We start from the raw sequence: 23,638 nt of genomic DNA on the forward strand, positions 1-23,638 counted from the left end.
TGAATTTTTGTGTGTACAAGTACAGTATATATCTAGTGATGTGTGAATTTTTGTGTACAGGTACAGTATACATCTAATGATGTGTAAATTTTGTGTACAAGTACAGTATATATCTACTAATATGTGAATTTTTTGTGTACAAGTATAGTATATATCTACTGATGTGTGAATTATTTTTGTACAAGTATAGTATATATCTACTGATGTGTATAAAAAGTACAGTATACATCTACTGATGGAAGTAAATTATAAATTTCATGTATGACTGTGTACTGAACATGATTTTCCAATTTGCTCAGTGATGGGAATATGTCAATCTGCAAAGAAACTCCATTAGTATTATCAGATTTAATTTTCCCAATCCTGTTATATCTTAATCTTGCCAGGTAATTGCTCACCTTTAATTACCCTTTTTGGTTCCACTGAGAGTTTGGTAGCTGAGCTTAGCTTCTTGAATTACAGTGATTTATAGACCTCAACTTTACCTTGAGATATTTCACAATTTATGTATTCATTAGTCGTGAACTATGTATGCATGATATAATTTAAAATTTCAAGTCTGACAGTATTACATGTTTTTAAATTTAAAAAAAAATATTATTAGACTTAAAGTCACTGAACAATGTGGAGGGTGTGTGGTGAATTATCTGGAATAAAATCTTTGCTGAAATCACTTACATTCCACCTCCCACCCCCATGTGTGTTTCCTATTGCACTGGTTTTAAACTTAGGGTAGGTGTGTGTGTATGTGTGTGTTTTGGATTTTTAATGTAGCTTTAAAAAAATTTCAGTCAAATTGCTATTATATCTGTCTTGTGGCAGTTTCTAGTGATGTCTAGCACTGAAGCATCATGCTACAGACATGTAGCATCATGTCCCACCCAGTCACATGATCCTGACACCAGACCAACCAGTCCTAACACTAATCTCTAATGCTGAGCGACAAGTGAGGCAGCTGCTAGTACTATTTTAACTCATTAACCCCTGGCACCACGTTTATGTGGCAGGAGGTAGCAGCCTACTGCCGAGCTCTGTAGCGTCAAGGTCATGTATGATACACTAAAGTGGGTGGTATTATAGAAAGGTAGAAAGATGTAGCTCAACAATGATACAAAATAATCTGGACGTTTTAGCTGTACTACAAAATACAGAGGGAAAAACCTATTTTCTGGGACCAATTTTTTCTTCACCCAAAATTCGCCTGTGATTGGAATCTGATTTTGTGTCTGGATTTTAGACTTTTTGGCCTTAGATCTAAAGCAGACCGGTCTGAACTGCACACAGACAGGTGAACCTTTGCAAAAAGTAGGATAAGGTGGGCATTTGGAATAAAGAGTGGTCTCAATACCCTTCTGCTCATCCGCGAGCAAAATAACCAATGGAGAATGATGTTTCTAACACAACTAGGCATTAGGCTAATGGAAAATCTGTTGGAAGTCGATGTATTAGGATGTATTCAGAAATAGCCCTAAAAATGTGTTTCCTACTCGAATTTGAGATGAAAATGACAAAAACCTCCAGGGGTTAATGAGGTAATAACTTTTTGGTATGACTTGGCCGGGGTTCAAACCCGTGACCTCCACATCTCAGGCAGATGTGGTCTATTTGGGTAGGGTAGGTAGGTTTTATTTTGGTGTTTTTAAAACATTATACATAATATAATGATTGGTATATATAATGTATTAAGTGCTTCAAGTACTGGGCTAAACCTGATGAATTACAGAAAAAACTTTTTACCTGGGAGGAAAAAAGTGCTATGGTCAGCAGTGAAAAGCAGGGATGTTTGGCTGGCTGGAAACACATATTTTTTGGCCTTATATTTGAAGGCTTATTTCATAAAGTAGATGTAGTGCATCATTTACTTTAAAAAAATCCTCTAATCTGTGAGAAGTTAAAAAAACCAAAAACTGCTTGAGCTATGTCATACTGTATTTCTGTTTATGTATGCAGGGGTGGTTGAACAACCCTACACCACCCCTCATTAAGTACAAAATAAATGAAGCAGTTCCTAGAAGAATTTTTAAATTACAATTAGATGGTCAAAATTATGCCATGGAAATGCTTTAAATGCAAAAATTTCTGTGGGTTATGCCCTCTGGACACACTGACTCAGGGGCCCAGAGTGGCCAAGTGGTCTAAAGCGCTCTCCATTACGGATCACTGCCATCTCACCTCTGTCTGCATGGGTTCGAGTCTAGGATTTGGCCAATGTGGGTTTGTGAGAAAGCTTGCCAGTAGCTTCTCGTGGGTCAGCGGTTCTTCCCGGGGTTTGCTCAGGTTCTTCCTCCACCATTAATACTGGCGGCCATGCATAGCATATCATGTGCTGAAAAATGGCATTAAACTCCACAACAATACACTGAGTCGTCATCTACATGTTTACACCGCCCCCACAAAAAACATTATTTCTGAATCTGCTGCTGGCATATAAACATCCGTGAATATGTGCATGTACAATTTCCTGAAAACCCTTCCTACAATAATGTTTGCTTTTGAAATGCTGGAGTGCTTAACAGCTTTTAAAACCTATATTTTTGACTTAGGTAAGGGTACAAGGACTTCAAAACATTCATGGGTTAGTATACATTTTCTTGTGCTGCTCTTAGCTGCCAAGTAAGCGTCATACCATTGAAAAGTCACTAATTGCTCATAATATCAGCTGAATAAGTAATTTAAATATTTATAAATTTTTACTAAGTAATTTAAATATTTATAAATTTTTACAGGTTGAAGTTCATAAATCCCTTGTATCAACAGCATACAAAAATTGAATTTTTTCAGTATGACACAATTTTGATTTTCTCCAAAAGAAAGGATGAACAGCAGGTTTACTGCAGGTAATAGTTTTAAAGATTCTAATGGTCTTCTATAATTTTTGCTGACTTTATTATTTTCTTTCACAGTAATGTTAATATCATTATTAAAACTATATAATAATTGTTCTTATTTCATTCTGTAACAAGCAATAAAAGTTTCAACCAAGTCATCTTAATCCTATTTCAATCAAAATTCAAAACGCTACAATACACCAAGGTAAAAAGTGAAATCATACAGATGTCATACTGTAATTATTAAACTATCACAAGCTAAGCAGTAAGCAGTGATTTATAAAAGTGGTCTACAGCGCACCTTGAGGTTTAGACTTCAACCTCGGGTATAGTATCCTCTCATGATAAGACCAGGTGACCAGCCTAATAAATTTAAGAGAGGTGAGCTAATATCAGATGACGATACTCTTAAAACATGTATATATTTGCCAAAATTTTGAAAAAATGGGGATAGGATTATTATGAAGTATGGGCTTTTCATCAGATAAATATGGTATTATGACTGGCATGGTTTGTATTGGCATCTACCCACTGATGGCAACACTGAAGAAATTAGGCTTGGTAGGTAGGGGGATAAGCAAAATATAGGGACATGTTTAGATGTTGTAAAGTTTATATGTGTACACTGATTTAATTTGGTCTTTATTTGCAGTAACTGCTTCATATATGGTACATGCAATGAGCACTTGTCAGATCACTGACATGTATACAGGACCACAGTCTATTTTGACAAAACTGAGTTTCAGTGCTTAAAATGTTGGTCTTGTGACCAGAAGGATCTGGGTGTGATCCCACTATCAGATCAACCTGGCTTGGTTACTGTGGTGTGTTCTGGGGCAATGCATGCTACATGATATATTCAACACAAGCATTGCTAACCTGTAGAACTCCCAAAATATTTGCATTTGACAGAGAAAAGTGAAAAAAATGACCATAGCACATGATCCAATGATGGATTTAGGAAGGAGGGTGGAGTTGAGCGTTGAATGGTTATATCATGCTGGAGAAAAGCATTATACTTATAGATGCACCATGTAGGCATGTCCAGCCTGGTCTGGGTAAGATTTGAACTTGCAACCTGCTGAAATGTGTGTATGGCATGCTAACCACTGCCTGACTGAAAAGGGTCTGCACCATTTGCCACATGGAACCAGTTGCTCTCTTAATTCTATGCAGTATTTTGGTTAGTTGCATGGACAAAATATAACTTAAATTGTGTGCTGATCATTTCTTCTGCCAGTTCAAGATGTAATGCATAAAGTCAATACTAGTGACCATTGCGTTGCAACTGTTTCCATGTAGCTACTGGTCCAGTCTAGTTCATGTTGGAACAGGAACAACCTAAAAAGTGCTGTCTCTGAGTGCAAAATGAATTTTGTAAAATTATTGGGACTGCCATCAAAAGCAGTTTGAATTTCCAGGAATCCAAGACTGTTTCTTCTTTTTAACACTTAAGTATTGAAACCATCTGTGATATTCATAAGAAACTTCAGCATTTCAAATAATGCTAACAAAACCACATATATCTTGTTGTTTGTGCATCTCTAAAGAGTTGTTTATTGAGAATTTTACAAGGCACTTTCAATGACTTAGTATGTTTTCAAAGAATATCAGTCTTTACAGAAAACTGAACTTCCTCCCAAGGTTATGCTGTCTATCGCTGCGTAAAAACGTACAAGGTCATAAGAAAAAACAAATAAATGATTAGCATATTACAAAAACAAAAACAGCACTACCGATAACACATGTATTTATTAATTCATTATTTTTAGAAAATATTTAAATAAAAAAATTCTGAATTTTAAAAAGGGATGTAGTTTATGCAGTTATAATATTTTTAATTCCCTAAGAAAAATTCAAGAAGTTTGTTGAGAAATTCAAGGACTTTTCAAGGATACAACAATATTTTTAAAATCAACGCAGTTTTCATGGTTGTACAAACAAATGTACCTGCATGTACCTGTAAGTGCTGTACAGCATTCCTTATCATGGCCTTTGACCTTGAACCTGATATTATGGATAAATCATTTCACTTATCACAGGCGATGTCAAGATATAGGACTCATGGTACTAATTCAGCTCATATAGTGAACTATGGAAACCTCATGATATTAATATCACAACTCTGTGGTCTTAAAATAAATAATAGAAAAGAGAAAAACCTACCGTTTTTGTAACATTCAACAAATAATTAATCTTCCTAAAACACAATGCGAAAATGTAAAAATAACGTTGGTATTGTGAGTCAAATCCCAAATAATACTAGAATTTCTAACACAAGCCTTAATTAATAAAGTTTTGAATAAACTTTATTGATATTTCAGATAATTTCCAACACTGAAGGTGCTGATGTGCCTGTAGTGTACTAATTTACCAATGGCCTGTATTGTAATGATGTGCCAACAATGTTTTCAAGAATCATAAGAGGACAATCCAAAAAAGACCTTGTTTGAATTCACTATAATTCCAAGTTAATGTCTCTGTCCAAGAATATTATTATAGAGCACTTTGTAATTGAAGAATAAATAATTTCACCTAAATCAAAATCTGAATACAACAGTACAAATAATTTCTGCCCTGATGATATCATTGGAATAAATAATTTTTCCAGTAAACAAGATTATAAAACCCTCTACTTGACCTAGGTCACTGTTAGCATTTTCTATAATAAAAAAAAACTATTACTCAATGGAAACCTCATTCTAGAGGATTCTGTTAATGAAATTATAATAAAGAACATGGTAAATGCAATGTCCTTGAATCAGACCTAGAAAAATATTTACTTCTATTGATAATGATCCTAATATTAAACCCAAAGTCATAGAGAAAATACATGCTATATATTATTTGTTCACTAAAACAAGACATCACCAGTGTCTTTAATCAGGAACACAGAACACATTAAACTTGATTTTGGACGAGGTCAAGTACAAAATACAATTATCGATAGCATATAATGAATTAAAAATGAACAAACAATGCAGATTAAATATACATAACATTAAAAATTCCAGAATTTTCTGAATGCTCATGATCAACCTATATTTATCAGCACATAAATATCCTCGATACAAACTTCCATGTTGAGAAAAACTACATCAGCCTTGGTATATTTTTAATCAACATGTATATGGTTTCATTTCTGTACCAAAGAATCATGCTAATTTCAATAATGAGTTTACCAAACTCAAGTCTGTAAAAGGACTGAAATTCCATCGATATAACAATGTTTCTATTTTTTTCATTATGGCCATACTGGACGTCTGACACTCATCACTTTCACTTATTATCAACTAGATATAATATAAAGTCTTCAGTGAATACCCCATGGCAATATCAGGATCCAATCAGGGGTAGTAGCAATAATAAGACTGTTAAGATGGCTGCTTATCATTTATACTGGATGTCCATTTTCATTTACATGTAGGGCAAACTTGACCTTGGGATGAACGTGTTTATCCCATTTTTTTGGCTGTGCAGCAATGATGTCAGGGGGGTGGGGGTGGGAAGGAGTAGTGAAAACAAAGTTGTGCTAGTGGTTACTAGATAAAAGGCCATCACATGAGCTCTTCTGGTCTGAGACCAATTGAGCCAAACAGGAGAAAATTTTCTGAATATGTTAAGATTTTAAAATGAAATAAAAGCTGTGAAAATATGATGAGTGATTTGCCACATTCAGTTTTACTTTTCAGGGCATTATTTTAATAAATCTGGGTAAATCACACAATCACATGTGCTAGAATAGATCCTGGAAATTTCCTGTTAACTCTGATGAAATGACTGATACACAGACTTAAGGCACAACAAGGAATAACAAATTTATATTGATCCAATATCCCTTTGATAATATATCAATACCAGACAGCTGCCTAGAATAACAAATTATAGAATCTAACAATTTATAGTGATCTGTACTGGACAACTGGCATTTTATTCTAGGGAAAGCACACATCGTAAAATGTTAAAATGTAATTATAAAACAAAGTTATTGGGTATTAGAAATCCAATATAATATGCATGTGCACTTAGAGTGAAATGATGCATAATGGTGTTTTTAATGACTAACATCACAATTCCTTGAAGAAATAGCAGCAATAGTACATGTAGCTTAACAATTATATAAACCCCATCAGTATTTAATTGTTAAATAATAACAGAAATAAATAAAGAATATTTTGTTTCTGATGAACGTTTCCAATAATTCATAATACTGCTTTTCTTACTCCAAGAACAATAAATTTGCAAAGGCAACCACCAAAATAATTTACAAAAACAAAAAATACATATCTTATAAATTTCAAAGTTTAAAGTTTCTGTTGCAGAATTTGCTGTGAATTTAACTATTTTTCTATTTTTATATATCTATTTAATAACTCCAATGTCCCTGATTGCAAGTGAAAAAATCTTGAAGTTCCACCCACATACTTGCTCAACATTTCAATGAATCTCTGCCCCTCTATTTTATCTACTTTTTTCAGTGTTAATATTTTAACTTTTTTCTTTCACCTTGCTGTAATAAACTGTTTACATGTATTTGGAAGGGTTTATCCTTCACATTCTTTGTGGAATTATTTATCTTTGTATTTTAGAACCTACCTTTTAATTGGCACCATAAAGTCAGTACAGTCCTGATGTGCCTTTTATACATGCATATATGCATGCATACATACATACATACACACACACACACACACACACACACATCCTCTCTCAAACTGGTCTGATTTATTAGATACTGTGTAATAACATACGGTTTGAAATGCTGGTCTAAATATAATACTGCCTGGTTAATAAACAAATTATCAGCTGTACTATATAGCATGTACAAATTCAAGCTGTTACAACTTCTCAATCATTTAACCAATTTTCATGAAATTTACCCATAAAAAGAAAAACATCTCTCATAAAGTAGTACAATTCTGAAAGAGAAAGTTGTTGATTGTAAAGAAACCATGATGCTAATTAACTGACGTAGTTAATCTTATATCTGGTGATTGAATACTGACTGATCCAACAGCCAACATGCTGCTACATTGCAAACATCTCAGACTGTAGAATAATGTATCAAAACCTTATTATTTTTTTTCTGGTGTCAACATTTTGAAATGCAATTCAGGCATTGCAGGGACCCCGATTGGCCGAGTGGTCTAAAGCGCTCACCGTTATGGATCACTGCCATCTCACCTCTGTCTGCGTGGGTTTGAGTCTCGGGCTCGGCCTATGTGGGTATGTGAGAAAGTTTGCCTGTAGCTTCTCGTGGGTCGGTGGTTCTTTCCGGGGTTTTCCCGGGTTCTTCCTCCACCATTAATACTGGCCGCCATGTATAGCCTATCTTGTGCTGAAAAATGGCGTTAAACCCCACAACAACAGGCATTGCATATGCTTGCTTATAAGTCAAGTCAAATTACAAACAACATTATTCCTGTTCTATCCAATCATAATCGGATTGCAGATCAAGGTCTATCTTGCTGGTTCTAATGACTGCTCCTTACAAACTGCACATACCCAGATCTGCCAGTGTATTATGCGATGACAGATCTGGGTTGGTGCAGCTTTCAGTTGGACATGTCATTGTTATGCAAGCATAATTCGCCATCACTTAATGACAGGCAATACCGGTAAGCACAATTTAAATAGATCATATTTATGGCAACAAATTTTGACCCAATCATCTGCAGTGATAATTGGATTTTATAATTTCCCCCTTGATCAAGGCATGAAATCAATTTCAGTCTATTCCAGCTAGGACTTTGATGTATATCCAACTGAAGATTTTTGATACCAGTCTAATATTAGCATACAGCAATGCAGTTGGACAGTTTGGAATTAGCCAATCCATCAGAGAATGACTCTTGTTAGCCAATCTGTAACTGGAATGGTCAATTTGTTTAATTTATTCTCAAATCAAAATACATATACATGGTCCAGAAGTTCAACAGGCCATACATTACTCCTGCATAGCAAGCACCTTCCAACCCAATAATGACCCAAAGTCGAATTGAAATTTATTATATTAGCTCTTATTTTTATGACGATGATAATGATAATGCTCATACATGCAAATTTTTTACACTGCAAAGCATCAAAAGAATGATGTGCATATAAAAGAAATCTAAAACAAATCAATAATACCTTAATGATTCAGGGTACACTAAAGTATTTCAGAACTGGGATTTGGGTGGAGGAGGGATAAGTTGGAGGAAGAATGGGTGGGGTACAGTGGGAATCGGGTAAAATACTTAAGTTGGTTGCCAAAACAAAAAGGAAGTAAAATATGGAAATGTAAAGGGGAACATTTGGACTGTAAAAGGGATGCAATATACAGACAACTTTGCACATTTATGTAGGTACGCATGAAGTTGTCTTAGAAATGCTACATGTATCTTACCAATTATTATAAAACATTCCATCAGTGTGTATTTTAACAGCAACTTGCCAAAATTGTCACAGTGAATTTTAAAAATTGACGTTTCAAGCTATTTAAAAGCCATTAATTTACTGATGTCATTTGCAACTTTTTTAATCAGCACATCTTTCAGGATGGGAACGGTTAAATGCATGGAATATGTAGCACCAGAATTAGAAGCCTGGTTAATAATATTATTATTGCAAGCATCAAAAGTGGCCATACACTGAACTAGTCTAGTCTGCGTCATCTGGCTACTTTGGCCTTCATACATGTATTGCAAATCTAGCATGGGAAGTAGATTGCATTCCCATAAAAGGTATTACAAAAACGATGTTGTGTAACTGTCAGCTTGAATTTGGCAACAGCACCTGGGTTGCATTCACAGTGACACCTGAACATCTTTTGCATTTTGATTCATACAGGCTTGCACTGCCATGGGAAGTTTTTGATTATTTACGATGTGGCTTTGGCACAGGACATTTCCTGGTGATATGACAGAGTCATCTATCACTGTTTTATTCAATGTTGCAGTTATAAACTTGAGCAGACAGTCAGATATGCAAATACCCTACTGTCAAAGCAATGTGTGCACTAGAGCTTCCACAAAGACCAAATGGGCATATCCACACTACACTGCCACTTTGAAACTACGTATGCCTGTTGACAGCAAAAATGGCAATCTGACCAAGTCTGTCAACAAAGCAGATTTGGCTGAACTGACCAACTGGGTTGTTGTCATTGTTGACCCTGGTGAGCCTGTCTCTTAAGAAGATCAAACTGTAAAACTGCAAATGCCCAGTGAGGACACCAACATGATTGCTCTGATGCCATGAGGCAATGTCAAGAAAAACCCTGCTGAAATCACAGTGAACCAGGGAAACAGAAACTCTGGTGTGATTGGAATTTATGAAAAATTATGGTACTTCAATGAGCATACTGGACTGAAAGTTAACAAATCCAGCAATGAAATGAGCAGAGATCTTATTATGAATAAAAATTGAATCTGATGGATGCAAGAGCCCATCATAGATATTGATGCTGAGATGAAACAATGTGAATGCAAAAATCAGCAAGCAACCAACTCAGTAACTACCTAATGGTGCTTGTACTTTTTATCTTTGTGAAATGTCACACACAGTGATGTCAGTTTCTAAAAATAGCCTTTCGGACAAGGCGAAGCGGTGTAATGGCATTCAGTGTTCTTTTCCATGATATTGTTCATATTATTGTTCTTAATGAAAACCATGTACCAGATGTTAAATTTGTACATCTGAATACAGATGTGCATTCCAATATTTTGTTACAGTGGTGCTTAAAGCCTGCAGACTGTATAAATCATATAATCAGATTTGATGAATCTTTCTAGAACACTATAATCCACAAATTGCTTGAATTTCATCACCGATAGATACACCCTGAATATTTTGAGATAAAAATTCCAAGGGAACTGCCACCCCCACCCCATTAAATAAAGCCGATGAAGTATTCTTATATTTGATTCATGTTTTAACATACACACAAAGAGGGATGTATGTAGGAAAGTGACTATTTCTTATATTTTGTTTAGCACACAAAATTACACTCTGCTTAGTTGATGTGATACTATGCATGTAGAATCTAGAAATGTTTAATATGTATGCCTTAAGTTTAAAAGCAATGTATCGATGTTTTCGGGGGGTTGGGGGTTGGCTGTATTATGCATTAGTGATTTTATTAACCTTTTCTGATTCCAATGTGCTAATTGGTAACAAATCTAAGACAAGAAGAGAGAAAATTAATATGTTTATTTCAATGTCTGTTTTACAAACAAATCCTAATTTTGAATGATAGTTTGGAACATATAAGAATGGAGTTATGTTCATTAGAGTTATGTTGTTGAAGGGAACAGTACTGGTTGCTTATATTTATACTATGTGAATAATACATTTCCTTAATTAAATGATACATACAATTACATTTTCCATGAGAACTGCCAGCCCCCTCCCCCATTAAATAATGTCAATGAAGTATTCTTATACGTGATTCATGTTTTAAATAGAGAGGGGTGTACATAGTAAGTGACCATTTCTTACATTTTGTTTAGCGCATAAAATTACACTCTGCTTATTTGATGTGATAATGCTTGTATAATCTAGAAATGTTGCATAGATATTCCATATATTTAAAAACAATGCATCAATGTGTGTTTTGGGGTATTTGTTTGTTTGTTTGTTTTGTTGGTATTATGCGTTAGTGATTTTATTAACCTTTTCTGATTCTGATATGTTAATCTGTAACAAAGTTAAGAAAAGAGAGTAAATTTATTTTAACTGTTTTACAAACAAATCGTAATTTTGAATGACATTTTAGAACAAATAAGAATGCATTATGTTCGTCAGAGTTATGGTGTAGAAAAGAGCAGGACTTGTTGATTATGTTTATACTATGTGGGTAACACATTTCCTTAATTAAAAGATATATACAATTAAATTTTGTCAGGAGGTATAATTTTCTGCATGTATTCATGGAAACAACAACACAAAAACTGCTGTCCTTAATGACAACAGCCAACCTTAAAATAATACATATTTTACACACAAACACTAACTGAAAAGAAAACAAAGTAGATATAAACAAATATTATTGGTTTCAACACATTCATTTGGGACACATTCATACATACATACATACATACATATATACCGCTCAGGTGGCCTAGTGGTTAGAGCGTCCATCTCGGATGCGAAAGGTCGTGGGTTCGATCCCCGGCCGAGTCATACAAAAGACTTAAAAATTGGTACTAACAGGCGCTCAGCATTAAGAGGTTAGTGTTAGGACTGGTCGGCCCCAGTGTCAGGATAATGTGACAGGGTGGGACATCATGCTACATGTCTGTGGCATGACGCCCAAGTGCTAGGCATCACTATAAACTGCCACACTGCACATCATAGCAATATGACTGATCTTTTTTTAAAGCAATGTTAAAAAATCTAAGTCACACGCACACACACATACATACACACACACAAATACATATATAATATGCACATAGGACAGTTTTACTAAACGAAGATTGGAAAACAATATAAATGGATGACAAAGAAATGAAATGTACAAAATTATTACTGTACACGCTCACATATTATAGTTTAATATATGAAAACATTACATAGTGAGGGAAGTCAAAAATTCTTTATCAAAAATTGCATATATGTCGCAATTTACTACGTGTTACTAAGCGTCTCTCAGTGCTTTGTCCGAAAACAGTATGGCAGCAGCCGGGCACAATGATGTTATGGTCTATTTTTAGCACAAGGTAGATTTAAGTACAAGCGCCATTCACCAATTTGTTACTGGCCTAGTCAAAATTATGCCCTGCTAAATATAGCATCCATTGGAAACCTGTTGGCCAGCAATACTAAGGTTGTAAGGCAAAGAGAATGTTTCTACAATGATCAAGTAGAATTCTCAGACATATTCATGGCAATAAAATTCTCCGTCAATTATAAAGAACAGGGGTCTCAAACTCAAATCACCACAAGGGCCACACAAAAACTAGTAAATTGGCCCAAGGGCTGCATCACTGAAACCTTTTCATACAGCGAAAGCGCTCACAAAAAGGGCTGAAATATTGCAAACAAGAAGTAAATGATGTAACAATCTCATTTTTATCAAAATTAGTGGCTGTGAAGAAAATTTGGTATTATTAATTATCTTAGAAATTCTGGGTGTCATTGTGGGCTGCATGAAATAACTCCATGTGTTATGTGTTTGAGACCCTTGATAGAGAACCACCTACATTGACTGAACCAGGAAAAGACCTGATATTTGAAAGGGATGCAACTGTCTGCATAACAATGACTTTACCAAGCATGGACATAATCATTGCAGTTTCAGGTAAATGTGGTGACAAGCTCCGGAATGCACAATCACCAGAGACATTGACTGTACCAAGCATGGGCATAATGTACCAAGATGTACCAAGCATGGGCATAATCAGTGTAGATTCAGGTAAATGTGGTGACAAGCTCTGGAATCTGGAATGCACAATCACTGAAGACATATATATATATATATATATATATATATATATATATATATATATATATATATATATATATATATATATATATATATATATATATTCTCTGAGGAAATATTTTCTATGATTGCATGACAGCTGTACCAGTGAATAAAGATGCTTGGTTGTAAGTGTGTGTGCATCTTCCAGTTGGCCATGATGCCTCAGGACATTAGGCCAGTCTGTCAAGTAATTAATCCCTTCAGTGACTTTATTAAATGAAGCACTGTGATGGACCCTCAAATCTAATGATATAAATATAAATTGAAGCAGCACAACAACTTCAGTATCAAATGGCTAAGAAAAGCATTGCAGCTCATAAAATATATGTGTTTGTTTCGTGGGATTTGTGGACTTGCTGATGCAACCACCGTTGGTCTGGGTGTGGCAGCAATCACAACTACAGCAAATATTATATGCATGCCAACTGGATTTCCAGACTGGGCTAGACTGATAGTGACCAGTGTTGACAGCAGTGCTGGCAAAATAATTTAATTATAATTATATCAATGAGAAATTCAGAAATTCTCACTGCATCAAAGAATTCTCAATTTGATTAGTAAACTATACTCAGTGGCCATCGTAGATAAAACCATTAGACAGGGAGTTCAAGACCATGTTGGCAGAAATGGAAAACTTCCAATGACTCCATGCACTGATGTGGAATTGCGAGGCAGAATTGAAACATGACTTGCATGGAGTAAAAATTAAGTAAATGAGCACAGGTTACTGTGGGTCATATTTGGGGTAGAATGTGTGGACCTTTGTCATCGACAGACACATGTGCATGTCGGCTTTCATCCAGCTGAAATTTCATAACTGGGTTTGGGCACAAGCAAAACCACTTGTGTGCCAGATAGCTCTGCCATTGATGTTTAGACCTGTGTTTGTGCATATGGGGCAACCGTTTCTGCTGCATTCATATTTGCTGCAGGAGTAAAGTCATGGGGGAGGAGGTAGAACTGGCGCAAACCCAGATTAGTAATAAAAAGTCTCAAACCCCACTACTACTGTTCTTCAGATGGCAGCAAACATCTATCTTGTCCACAAGAAATTGGTGCCACAAGCAACAAAATGTAAAATGGTGTCAAGATGGCAAAGTTAATTTTGATTTTCATTGATAGTTCTTTGACCACAGTATGGGAATTTTAATAATTACGTAGTGGAAGATTATGTACGTTTGTTTGAACATTCTGATACTTCTTTTATTGAGATTGTTTCCATAGTTGTAGATTTCTCATTTAATTCCATGTGTGCCAGAGAGAATTTTTTATGTGTGATAATACCCAGTACATGAACTTTTCAACGACAAAATTTGAAACGTCTGCATGAAATACACGGTATCCTGGGTTATAGAGAACCCTGATTAATCCAATTTATTCACCATATAAAACTTAAATCGGTAAATATCACCACTTTTCAGGCCCTAATTATGGAAAAGGTTTAGCTGAACAATTTGATAAAACCTACAATTAGTCCTGAGATATAAATCTCTTTGCAGCCTTTGCTTTTATATCTGAGAAAAATACAATTATGTTCTGCCTTTTCTGTTTTATCGCTTTGTTATAAAATATCCTGTGATATTTTATACAGTTTCAAATATATGTATTGTGATTTAACATTTCTTTTCCTGAACTGCAAACAACATAGATACTAATATGCCACAGCATTATAAAATGCACCTGCAGATCAGGGTCTATGCTGTCTGACTATTCCTTACAGACTGCACAGACCAAGACATTATGTGACAGCAGATTTAGGTCTGTACAGTTTGCAGTTGGACAGAATGTCTTATTGGTGAATAGAAACAGAATTTATGCTTGAACCCCTTAATATAGTACCCAAGGAGAAGCTGAAAATTTATGGTACAAGTTTTACTCTGTCAAGTGTCCTGGATTCCCCCCACCCACCAAAATATAAAAGTAACACTTTTGTTTTGTTTTGTTGTAGCTGTTGTTTGAAATAGTGTATTTATAATGTAAATATTCACTCCTGGACAATGGGACATTTTGGATTTTATCCCCCCCCCCTTTAACACACTAGGTACTAAATGTAATAAAACAAATGTGAAAATTCACTCAGAAGCCATCTGGCAGCTGGTCTCCTGGGATGTATCAATGGCCTGAGGTCAGAGCTGGGTTAATGAGGGTTTGGCCAACCTCACTGCATTGTCATAATGATATGTGCTGAGCCTGCAACCAGTAATGATATCAGGGAAAGCTTTTGTAAAATAATAAACCATATTCATCATAAAAATTGCACTGTGTTTAAACAAGAGGCACATACGAGCCTGATATCACTCACCTGTTAACTAAGAAATGCAAGCTTCTGAAAGCAAAATTCATACATGTATTTCAAATTTTGTCGTTGAAAATTTCATGTAGTGGGTATTGTCACACATGAAAATGCTCTGGCACACGTGGAATTAAATGAGAAATCTACAAGAATGTAAACAATCTCAAAATAAGAAGGATCAGAGTTGAAAGAAAAGTTTGGAGCAATTATTTATTAGGCCTAACAAAATATAAGCATTTCAGGACTCACGGTACTAATTCAATTCCCATAATAAACCTATACAAACACCATGATATTAAAAATTCAATAACTTTTAAATTCTGAGTGCTCGTGATCTGCATATGTTTGAAACAGGTGCTTTCAATTCCACACCAAAGAGTCAGGTGCTAATTTTAGTAATGAATGTTCCAAGCTAAAGACTGTTAAAGGACTGAAATTCCATCAAAAAAACAATGTCTCTATTTTTTCAGTTACAACTAGGATAAGCTCTTAAAAGCTTTTTCCTACAAAATAACTTTCATTATCAACCAATCCTGGCCACCCCAACCCATATATGTGTATACTCTATTATATGTTCACCCATTACCAGGCTGGTTCCCATTTTTCAATACAATTAGTACATGTACCATGTGTCCCATTCAAGATTTATGCTCTAAAACAATCTGGATGACCAGAATTAGATTTTTTCAGACCCAATTGTATTCCACTGGGAAAAGACCTTCTCAGTATCACTCAATGACACGACGTTTTACAATAGTTAGATATGCACTCTCGATATAATTGCTTAAGTAATTTCCATTTTGTCTGATATAATTTGCTGTGAATTTGAACCATAGAGCCAGCTCAGATAGCTTTTTAGTTTACATCACATAGGCAATAAACAATACACTGAGAAATAGTAAATGTCTACAGTGTGGCCACAACATTCAGAAAGTTGGAATCTTTTTTGGGGGGTTAAAATTATGTTAAATGGTCAAAAAAATTCTAGGGTCAGTATCTGGAAAGCTGGAAAAACCAAATATTTTAATCTTTTTAATATTAAATCACCATTTAAAGGTGTTAGTGGCTTTTAAGTTTGGTTGGGCAATGAGGTTACTGGCGTATATCAGAACTGTACAAATAATAATTCCTGTTTTTTAAGCAGAACATAGTAAAGTCATTCTCATCAGTATATTAAAAATATTACTTTATTAATGTGCATCAGAGGCACACAGTCAATACCTGGTTTGATTGGGTAAAGTCAGATTTAACATTTTTTCCACAGAATCCCAAATGCACAAGCCCACCTTAATTACTGAGATGAACTCAAACATTAAAAGTTTTTATTTTAAAATATTATGTTATAAAACATCAGTTTACCTGAGACTTTTCTTACTATTTTTACATGATAAGAACATTTATTACCAAGAATATATACGAAATATTAGTTTACTTAAGTGATATTACTTCTTTTAGCATAATTTAATTTTAAATATTTTCTTCAGCTTGATTATTCAACAATCCCTGAGAGTATTATTTTAATAGATTATAAAACTTGTTGCATTGAAATGAAATGAATCCTGTATTTCTAAACTTACTTTTAAAATATTTTTAAAAACTGCCAGAGTGGCAAAAAGCGTAGCCTATCAGCTGCATGATCACGTCATGAACTGGCATAGATCTCACTCATGATCACGTCATGAACTTGCATAGATCTCACTCATGATCACCTCATTAATTTGCATTGATCTCACTCATGATCACCTCATGAACTTGCATAGATCTCACTCATGATCACCTCATGAACTTGCATAGATCTCACTCATGATCACCTCATGAACTTGCATAGATCTCACTCATCATCACCTCATGAACTTGCATAGATCTCACTCATCATCACCTCATGAACTTGCATAGATCTCACTCATCATCACCTCATGAACTTGCATAGATGTCACTCATCATCACCTCATGAACTTGCATAGATCTCACTCATGATCACCTCATGAACTTGCATAGATCTCACTCATCATCACCTCATGAACTTGCATAGATCTCACTCATGATCACCTCATGAACTTGCATAGATCTCACTCATGATCACCTCATTAATTTGCATTGATCTCACTCATGATCACCTCATGAACTTGCATAGATCTCACTCATCACCTCATGAACTTGCATAGATCTCACTCATCATCACCTCATGAACTTGCATAGATCTCACTCATGATCACCTCATTAATTTGCATTGATCTCACTCATCATCACCTCATGAACTTGCATAGATCTCACTCATCATCACCTCATGAACTTGCATAGATCTCACTCATCATAACCTCATCAACTTGCATAGATCTCACTCATGACCACCTCATCAACTTGCATAGATCTCACTCATGATCACCTCATTAACTTGCATAGATCTCACTCATCATAACCTCATGAACTTGCATAGATCTCACTCATCATCACCTCATCAACTTGCATAGATCTCACTCATCATCACCTCATGAACTTGCATAGATCTCACTCATCATCACCTCATTAATTTACATTGATCTCACTCATGATCACTTCATGAACTTGCATAGATCTCACTCATGATCACCTCATTAATTTGCATTGATCTCACTCATGATCACCTCATGAACTTGCATAGATCTCACTCATCATCACCTCATGAACTTGCATAGATCTCACTCATCATAACCTCATCAACTTGCATAGATCTCACTCATGACCACCTCATCAACTTGCATAGATCTCACTCATGATCACCTCATCAACTTGCATAGATCTCACTCATGACCACCTCATCAACTTGCATAGATCTCACTCATGACCACCTCATCAACTTGCATAGATCTCATTCATGATCAAACTCATGCAACATTTTGATACTACCCATATTCGAAGTTTGTTTGAAATCAGATCAGAAAAATGGACTCCAGAGTGACAAAAAGCAACTGTTAATGGATTCATGCATGGCACATAACACATCACCATTACATGGAGTGGTGGTTATCATTATCTAGAGGATGATCAACTATGGTGTTATTGCCGAGATCAAGTAAATAATAAAACATCAAATTTAAAGATGGAATAAATGGAGACCTCAGCATAGCTATAAAATAAAACAACACTGGCCCTATGTATGCAGAATACAGCAATTTAATCAATTATATAAACAAAATTAAATAGAAGATGACATCTGAAAGATACACCTCTCTTAGAAACAATTACCAAGTTTATAAAAATGCAATTAGCTATTCAGTTTATATTGATAAGACACATTTTATCATGAAATCGAGACAGTGATCAAACTCAAATGTCCAGAATACCTAAAAAACCTGGCTGCTCTCCAGGCACTCCAAATTTGACATTGCTGACATGTTAGAGTAAACATATTCCTTTTGCTCCACTCTCTTTCTCTCATCCAGACCGTTGGGTCATCAACTGTAGTATGGGTCGTCTCCTCTCTTTTCCCACTGCATGGGTGCATATGTGAAGCTATTTCCCTTGTGCTTTTGAGACTCACTCTTTTTTTCATTGCAGAATTTCTCTGTACCTTTAAGTTTCCATGTCAATCGAATTTCCAGACAAACGTCCCTTGGACAATATTAATGAGAGTACTTCCTAATAAAATTGGAGTCGTCAATACCTTCCCATTGTGCAGAAAATCTTGGCCTGACTAATTTTGCAAGGGAGAATACTTAAAACATTGAATTTTGACTGGGGAAACACCCCACCCCTTATTTAGCTTAGCCACTCTGGTTTAAATTAATCAAACCACCAAAAATTAGCACACGCCTATCCAGGTGTGAGTAACCCTCATATTTCTGCACTTTCATAATAAACTGATTTCAGGAAAGTCTCATCTTATGACACTAATTTCAACTGGTACACAAATTTTCTCTGCATCATTCCAACTCTATAATTTTTCCAATACTCAGCCCCAAATTCATGTTGCCTTGTCCATCTGTCTGACCTTTATCAGATGGACCCTAATGTGAGGATGCAAATTTCTGTCGATCTATGAAGAGCACATTTCTTTTGGCCAGAGAACAATTAATTAGATTTATGGGGACAGGCGCTTGTTAAATCTCTATACTGCAATGATTTCTAATGTCTGTTTCAGGAGAGGAAGTGAATCTTAATTAAGCCTTCATTTACATAGCCATTAGACAACTAAAATAGGGACGGTTAACTTCAATTCCATATCAGAACTGTCAGAATTGAAATTCTCCAGAACAGTTATTTGCGAAAGTAGGGGTCAGGCTGACCCCAATTTTGGCACCTAATTATAAAAGGCGGTAAATATATTTAAGCCTGATTGGTTACACTAAATAAAAAGCATGTTTCCCACGCAAAATTCCTTGGGCTTTAAATATTCCACCATTGAAAAATCTAATCAGTCTGCATTTTTCCAGCAAGAGTGAAACTATAAGAGACTAAGAGAATAAATTTGGAATCAATTCTCTCATAAAACATTTATCAAAGGGGCCAGATGTCTGGAAAGTCAATGAACACAATTCTGGCAGTATAAGCGAACAAAGTTTGAAGCACGAGGTATTTGCATCAATTCATATAATTTGTTGATACCAATATTATGACTTGCATGAAATTTATTTGCTTATATTTGCATGAATTTATTTGTTTAAATTCATATATCAACTTTCTTGACATGAGTATAACTGTGTTTGAGTTTATCTGAATTCATACAATAATCTTCTTTATATAAGTTTGATGAATTGGTTGAAGTTGTCGTCTTGTTTGTATAGGAATTGGGTATTCTAAGATTTCATGCATTACTTTAGTTGATATGAGTAACAAGAATCTGTTTGTATTCACCGATCTTAGATGATTTCACTTATGATAAAGACTTGAATGTGTGTATTTGCTGACAATAGTGTAGTTAAGCCTTGTAATGAATTGCATTCATTTGAGTAATTATGACGAAAATGGAACTATTTTGTCTCTTGTGCTGTTAATGTGAGTCAGGATAAAACAGTCATTAGGAAGTAAATTAATCTTATGAAACTAGGTTTGTTTATAGTCTGCCATGTTTAGCTGACCAGATAGCCTTGGTATCTGTCTGAATTCCGATAGAACGATATCTGACCATAACGAATTGAGAGTAATGATCGATTCCCAGTAGAATAACTGACAGAAAATTTATAAGGTTGCTTCTCTGTTTATTTTAAAAGGGGAAATAGCTCCATTGATGTATACAGTGATGTATCCATATATCTACTGATACAAGTATCTACATATCTACATGCTTACGTATCCACCTACCCACACAAATTTTGATGGCTGGAAAGAGGCGAGACAGTAGGGAGGTTGGAGGAGAAAAACAAAAGAGCGGAAGGAACGAGAGGAACAACTACCATGACGTTGGAGTGAACCAGAATGCACAGGTTATGAAGTTGTACAAGGCAATGACTTGATTGTTCACTTGATTCTTTGATGAACCAACCAATTCTATCATTTAAACAGATCGGCTATTTATATAAATATATTTTTGTTTGAAATTCGGTGAAAGATTTATTAAAAAAAGAAGTATATCTTTCTAACCTAATGTGTTATCACAATTGTTTATGTAACTGATTAAATTATTGTTTTCATATACAGGGGCTTGAGTCATTCTGTTCTATATATCTGCTCAGATCTCTATGCTTATTCTACCTATAAGTTTACTTGATCCAGGCAATAACACAGAGGGCAATCATCTCCTAGATAACGAGAACTAAATAAAAAGGACACCTTGTAATTAGATACAATCCACCAATTAACCAACCCCCACAAGGTGGGGTACACCTAATTAAAAATCAATCATGCCCCAAGCTGAGATATGAAAAACCACCACAATCAGGCAATTTAACATGGTACATAGACCCATTTGTCAATTTAATTTGTTACATGTCACAATAACCACAGCAATTATGCATTGCAAGAAAACCTACAACATTTGCACTGTTACAATGACAAAGGTCTTCCAGTTCAGGCCACATCATAAGCTCACTTGCTCTTATGGTCTAGTGAACTAAATCACTATTATCTGTCATCAAATTTTGTGATGATAAAACTTGTCATAATAAGCACACACTAACAATAAAATCAACAATGTCTCTATACATGTATGTTCGTAGTAAAAAAAAATTGTATTTTTTTGGGTCCGTTCTAGAAGGCACATTCTCTCTTCCAATATGGGCATGCTGAATAAATGCATCTGAAAGATCCATTCCTTAAGTCCATATATTCAAGTGATAACTTTGAGATACCATGCATGTATGGTGGTAAACATCCTCGAGAAATAATGATGTTCTATGAGGGCATGATGGGATGGAGATTCATACTTAGAAATGGATCTTGGTAATGATAGTTTTATCAAAATGAGGGGGGTGCACTTTTTCAGGCATGTGTGGGTATTACTCAAGTCGAGTCCAACTGCAAACTGCACAGACCCAAATCTGTTGTTGCATAATGCACCAGCAGATCTGGATCTCTACAGTTTGTTAGGAATAATCAAAAGAACAAACAAAAAGGGCCCTGATCTGCCAGAACACTATGTGACAGCTGATCAGGGTCCATGTTGCGTGCAGTTGGACTAGACTCATAAGTGAGTATATATGGTATACAGCATACAAAATATCATGCATCATAATTATCCCTGAATAATAACACTTTAATACGTTCAGCTGGTACAGATCAATCACCAGATACCTGTAGCTCCACCACAACAGCATTTCAAATAAAATCATTTCTCTTAGAAATTTTGTTTCTGAGCAAATCAAATAATTGTGCAATCTGTGTTAAAAAAGGCTGATTATTGAAAAGTTACGATTATGACTACCTGAACATGTATATGAAGTTACAATCACCTGATTGTAGGCCCATCAGGCCTGAATGCTGCATATATGTAATGAAGCTACAAACACCTGAGTGTAGGTCCATCAGGCATGCAAACTGTAGATATGAAATAAAGCTACAATCACATGAATGTATACCAAACAGTCAAAACTATACATGTAATGAAGCTACAATCAAATGAGGGTAGGTCCATCCGTCCTAAAAACTGTATATATTTAATAAGTTACAATTACATGAGTGGTACAAGGCCTGTCAGGCCTGAAAACTGTATACGTTTAATAAGTTACAATTACATGAGTGGTACAAGGCCTGTCAGGCCTGAAAACTATACTGTTTTATTTAAGTTACAATCACTAGAGTGTAGGTCCATCAGGCCTAAAAACTGTATATATTTATTAAGTTACAATTACATGAGTGGTACAAGGCCTGTCAGGCCTGAAAACTGGAAGTTCTAAGTGTGATTCTGAGTTTGTTATAGCATGTATTTTTTCAATGAGAGTGATACCTGTGGAATTCTCAAATTTTCTCCTCAAAATGTGATTATACATTAACTTGCTTATGATAATTCATACAGTATTTATTTTTTTGTCAGTAGTACATTTTGTAGAATGCATGGATGCAAAATCACATTTTAGTTTGAAACTGTAATACATGTAATAGGAAACCTTTTCATTCTTGAAAAAAAAACGAACCAAGTACTTCCTCAAATTTGAGGAAATCCTCAGAACTTTCTCTGGAAAGAGCCACAACTCCAGTACAGAAATTAAAGAATTTTTTTTACTATAGGTTTAATCACTAATACATGATGAATGTCCTGTGAAACAAATCAGTTACCAACCAAGCAATAAACAATCGATTTGCTTTGGAAATGGCATTTTTGCATACATTAAAGGAAATGCAGACAGAAAAAATATTCTTGGAACCTTTCTTCCTTAAACTTTTTTTTTGATCTTTTGTTTTAAAAACTGGGGCAGACAGATTAGAAAGGTAAGGAACTGGCTCACTGTAACAAACAATACCCAGACACGTGTATATATTTCATCATTACATTCAGATTAAAAAAACACAAAGATGTCACACATTTTAGGATGACATTTCTTGATGCCAGACTGTATTTGAAATCAGGCACTGAAACCAGTGAAGATTTATTGATATTCTACTGCTATATAATTCCTTTTGGTGGTTAATGAA

At 35.1% G+C, this 23,638-nt stretch overlaps 1 protein-coding gene across 1 annotated transcript in view; it reads right to left on the reverse strand.

The window, feature by feature from the left end:
- LOC149805900 (tetraspanin-15-like) overlaps positions 1-23,638 on the reverse strand; it is a 75,815-nt gene that overhangs the window by 32,690 nt on the left and 19,487 nt on the right. The window lies entirely within an intron of this gene.

The sequence above is a fragment of the Sinohyriopsis cumingii genome, chromosome 2 (genome assembly GCF_028554795.1).
Source record: "Sinohyriopsis cumingii isolate HCF-2022 chromosome 2, ASM2855479v2, whole genome shotgun sequence".
Classification (NCBI taxonomy): Eukaryota; Metazoa; Mollusca; class Bivalvia; order Unionida; family Unionidae; genus Sinohyriopsis; species Sinohyriopsis cumingii.